This window comes from Panthera tigris, chromosome B3 (genome assembly GCF_018350195.1).
Source record: "Panthera tigris isolate Pti1 chromosome B3, P.tigris_Pti1_mat1.1, whole genome shotgun sequence".
Classification (NCBI taxonomy): domain Eukaryota; kingdom Metazoa; phylum Chordata; class Mammalia; order Carnivora; family Felidae; genus Panthera; species Panthera tigris.
Window position 1 is genome coordinate 100,808,391 of NC_056665.1, and position 5,532 is coordinate 100,813,922.

Consider the following 5,532-nt stretch of genomic DNA (forward strand, 5'->3'; position numbering starts at 1 on the left):
AAAAATTAAAAATAGATCTATCCTATGACCCAGCAATGGCACTGCTAGGAATTTACCCAAGGGATACAGGAGTGCTGATGCATAGGGGCACTTTTACCCCAATGTTTATAGCAGCACTTTCAACAATAGCCAAGTTATGGAAAGAGCCTAAATGTCCATCAACTAAATGTCCATAAAGAAGATGTGGTTTATATATACAATGGAATACTACGGCACATGAAAAGATGTCCATAAAGAAGATGTGGTTTATATATACAATGGAATACTACTTGGCAATGAGAAAGAATGAAATCTGGCCATTTGTAGCAGTGTGGATGGAACTGGAGAGTGTTATGCTAAGTGAAATAAGTCAGGCAGAGAAAGACAGATACCATATGTTTTCACTCATACGTAGATCCTGAGAAAATTAATAGAAGACCAGGGGGAGGGGAAGGAGGAAAAAAAAAAGTTACAGAGAGGGAAGGAGGCAAACCACAAGAGACTCTTAAATACTGAGAACAAACTGAGGGTTGATGGGGGGGAGGAGAGGGGAAAGTGGGTGATGGGCATTGAGGAGGGCACCTGCTGGGATGTGCACTGGGTGTTGTATGGAAGCCAATCTGACAATAAATTACATATAAAAAAATCTGAATTCTTTTCAGTTCTCTGTATGCTTGCAAATGTTCATAATGCGATGTTGAACAATTGGCATTTTTCTGGCTTAAATGTGGAGACGTAAATTAATGTTTAAATGTGTAGAAATTCCTATCCCAGAAGAGTATAAATTAGAAATGCAGACATTAATAATTATCCTTTATACTTGCTCGTCTATCTGTATTATAGCCTTGTGCATGTGAAAACTATAGATGGGATTTTAATTAGCAATAATCGCGCCTCGGATAAACCTCATTGGCTACGATACTGCCACTGAGCAAAGCTTCTAGATGGGATTTTAAAAGGACAAAATACATCAAGTGTGATGTCCACTCGCTATATATTAATATACTCTGTATACTAAGTTGTAGAAATTGTGATGGAAAAACATTATTAGATTTTAACTAAACCTAGGTAGAAACATAGAATTTGAGAAATGAAATTCATCCTGCCTCTCATTTTATAGAAGAGGGAACAGAGTCCCTGCAGAAACTAAATGCCCCCCAAGGGCTGCATGGCTTATGTGGAGAGCCCAATGCAGTGGGCTTTCTATCACCTCACACTGCTTGTCACAAGATACATCTATATCTACATATGCATCTATCTACATCTACCTATATCTATGTATCTATATCTATACATATACATAGATATTTTTTAATGGCATTAAAAACAAAATTAAATCAAATAGTAATTTTTTCACTGGCATGCCCCTTCTCTCTTTGTATTTCCTCTTCATAAGGGTCAGTGACCTCCGCGGTCGATAAATCAAGATGGTATTTTTTTCTTGTAGGAGACTGTGACAGTTCATGATGGTTGACATCTTGACTGCTTGACGCCTGGAGCTTCTAATTTCAGGTGCATACTGATTGGCTACACTTGCTCTTCTCTTTGCCCTGGTTTTATACCTTCCCTCTGAGTCAAGGCTCCACTCGCACGATTCCCATTTATTAAGCACCTAAATGGCGCCTGATGCTAAGGATTTACAGGGGAAATGGACCCCATCTCCACCGTGAAGGCTCTCCATCCGGTGCACAGGGAACCAAGTATTTACCTCCTCCCCTCACACTTTTGTTCCTGCTGTGCTGAGGATATCAAAATGCAGAGCAATGAATCCTCTGGGGTTGCACCTGAGACACATGAGCGTTCAGGTGAGGTTAATAATTCGGCATGCCTCCAGGTGATCTTCTTCACATAGTCTCTAGACATTACCTAGAGGAGCAGCCAAGTGCAAGAGAAAGGAAGAAAAAAGAAACTGATATCCCTGTTCAGCGTTGCTTCTGTGGTGCTGAGAGCATCAGGCAAACTTTCTATGTGGAGAAGCCCGGAATTAGGGTATGGGTGGAGCCACACCTAACATCTGTATTATATCTGGCCTTTACTTTGATGGACATTTTCTCTCTAAGGGTATGTCATGACCTTGTGGTGTGTCTAATTCTGTGATGGATGACATTGTAACAGAGTTCTATTCTATAGTCTCTCCCCTTCTCTCATGTTAATTCCTGCCCTGTTACACAGAATTCGATGTCTCTAGAAGTTAAATATCTTGAGATTTTTGGCTTCTCTGGCATGAAGCCACCCAAAACTGGCCTAGGTCTTTGATTTCTTATAGAAATCTAGCATATGCTTATGACAAGCTATTTGATTGGCTCAAACAAGTAAACATGAATATGATTGATCTACAGGCTCTATTTAGACATTCAGATGCTTGGTTTGACTGGTCTACTTAGATCATTTTTGGCCCCATGAAATGATAGACATTTTTTTTTTTTTTGCTTTTCACCGTATTAAAAATAAGGTATCTTCAGATGATTCATGATTTCCTTATTCCTCCCCATGCTTCCCACACTACCCTTTTGCTTCCCAGAGGTGTAATTGTTCTTTGGGGTGTGCCCAATCCCTTCAATAATGCAAGGCAGAAGATGTCTCACAGCAATCAAACTAATGAAATATAAAAGGTTATTAAGAGAAGAAAATTTCATAAGTATCTATAGGGCAATGGGACCATGAGCAATAAGCTTCATGAGAATATAATAACATGTCTTTGTATCTTTCATGAGGCTCTCTGAATGCTTTATGTACTAGTCAGTATTATTAGTCTACAGATGAAGACATTGACACATAGAGAGATGTGCATTCCCAAGGTCATACAGAGTCGAGGGCAGAGCAGCAAAAGGAAGAGTGAGTACACATCCTACAAAGCTCTATTTATACCATGTGTGTTTTCAGAAGAGAGGAACAAAGCTCATGAGTGAAAACAAAGCACCACGTATTTCTCTCATTCCAGACAAAGGTCTGAGAGAGGAGAGAATGGAGAAAGAGAGAAAGAAAGCAGGGTTTGAGTTTATATGATGGGAAAGAAAGATATTTGTCTGACATTTGGTTTTAAAACATTTTTGGCAATAACTGTGTAAATAATTACATGAACCAAAGTAAAAATTATGTAGTTTAAAATCAACTTACCTTTTTTTTCCCCCATTTAAATCCTGCACAAGCCTGCTGCCTCCACCAAAGCTACCAAAGCTACCAAAGCACCATAGTTCACTTTCCTTCATAGTTCCTGGCACATCATAATCTCTTAAAGAGCTACTGAATGAATAAACGACAAATAGATAAATAGAAAGATAGATAGATAGATAGATAGATAGAAAGGTATTGATCCCTATCTTAATATTAATTACCATCCCAATGATGAGAATGCCGGCTAAGAACAAGTAATTTGGACAAAGTCACACAAGTAGCTCACGGTAGAGCTGGGATTTCTAACTCTCCCTCTGTGTCCTCAAGTTAAAAGGCTTATCAGAGTATTTCAACCACATACAGTGCTCTTCTTAGAAAAGATCCAGCAAATATAATGTTCTCCGTTTTGTTACATTTTCAGCAATGTTCGAGAATCTCATGAACTTTCACTATCCCACATTGTCTAGGTCTACCTTAAATTCCTCACCAATGGTTTATGTCATTAGTTTAGCAATGGAATATCATTTCACTGTGACCTCTCTAGTGCTATTGTTTCATCAAGTGTATTTTGTAACTTCAATTTTAGGTTCTTTGTGAAGGCATAGGTCTTGTGTTATTTACATTTTTGCATGACCCTCAGCATCTCGTGCTGTGTTATTCATATAGTAGTAGATACTTAGGACTTTTAGCAAATAGATTAAAATGAAAGGACATCATTAGTGCCTCTCTGTGATTGGACATTAATATACACCACGGAGGTTTCTATCATTCTCACCGCCAACATCTTATCATTATAAGGCCCACTGAAGCAATAATCAATGATCCAGACCTAGTCCATGAGACAGGTCCAAAAAATAAAGAAATCTGACGTATCAAGATACAGTAGTCTCTGTACTTTGTTCCTTTGTCCTCAATAAATGATGACACTCACTTGGATTAAAGTGATATAACTCAAAATTCAATATTTTTTAGGTCCTGCTAGGTATGAGAAATATTGAAGCTTTTAGGACCACATTATATCCAAATGGGGATATTTTTACAGTTCTTAGATGTTCCAGAAACCATGTGTGTGACCATTTCCCACATTTATAACATGATTAGTAGTTTCTACTCTCATCAAAGTGAAAGGAAAGCACTGGTTGTACCAGAGGGAGGGAGGGCCACATAGCCAATGGGTTCCAATGACCTAAGCACAAAGTATGATCTACAAAAAAATATCCAATGGCTGCACTAATCCAAAGAAGTTGGTAGGCCATGATTGTTAAGAATGGAACTTTTTTGCACAGGTACTGACAGCCGGTAATGAGATACAGAAACTGTTACCACATCAGTAGCCCCAATTCTTCCTGGCCTGGAGCTTTCCCAAGATTTGTGCCCTCTGCTACCGTGTTTATGATACACAACACAGCATGGGCTGCTGAACGTGCCCATTTTTCAGTTCAAGGGGTGCTCAACCATTTCTTCCACATCTTTACTCATGAGAAGTGATTTTCCAAATTCGTAGATGCTGGAAATGACCCAAACATAGCTCACTAAACTAATTTCCCTCAGAATTTTTAACTGCATGTGCATTTGAGCATAAACACTATCCATATGTTTCTGATTCATTTACACTGAACTCATCAAAGGACTGTGTTGTAAGAGTTGTTTGATGTCCAAGAATACTTGAGGTTTTTTTTTTTTTAATGGAATTTTATACTTTCTTTCACCATTTTTCTTAGGAAGCCAAATGCTGTTGAGAGTAAACAAACTTGGACCCCCAAGGATCTGGGGTTTACCCTTATATACAAAACTCAGGAAGATGATTTGACAGCTTGGCAGGAAAGGCATCCCTAGCCTTGGGTATATGTTGGCACTATGCCCCAAAGGATAGGAAGGCCTTAGGGTGAGCAAGGAAACTTCTTTCAGGAGACCTTCTTTCATTTGGTGGTTTATTCGTTTCAATTCCAAAAATTCACCCCAAACTCTTGGACACTACTTGAGGTCTCTCCCTTGCCAGTTTGAAGAGAAAGCTTAAAATGTTGCTACTGTAATTGTCCTTTATTTTTTGGAAGGGAACTGCATGAGGCTTTTTAGGAGAATAGTATTTGTCCACCTGAGCGCATCGTGTCGTCCTACACTTATATGCTAAAAAGACAAGACAAGCATCTCTGGCTACAGCTGAGAACTAATTAAAGTTGCTCTTTTACAAACATTATGTGGCTCATTCCATTCTTCCTTGATTAAGAACAAAAGAGAAGGGAGTCATTTATTGCCATGAGTCACTTGAGGTACAATGGAAGGAATTCCAAGACGCTGCTGAGACAAAACAAAACTGACATTATGAAAGCCATGTCTACGCACTAATTTAAACTGTCAACTTACTACCAAGGAAGACTCCTAACAGACAGAGAATTAAAGCTTTAAAGACCTCATAAATCACTGAGGAGATTAGCACCA

The 5,532-nt window shown here is 38.8% G+C and overlaps 1 pseudogene; it reads right to left on the reverse strand.

The window, feature by feature from the left end:
• Nucleotides 1–719: 719 nt before the first annotated feature.
• LOC122239761 lies at nucleotides 720–918 on the reverse strand (annotated as a pseudogene).
• Between the last annotated feature and the right edge of the window lie 4,614 nt (nucleotides 919–5,532).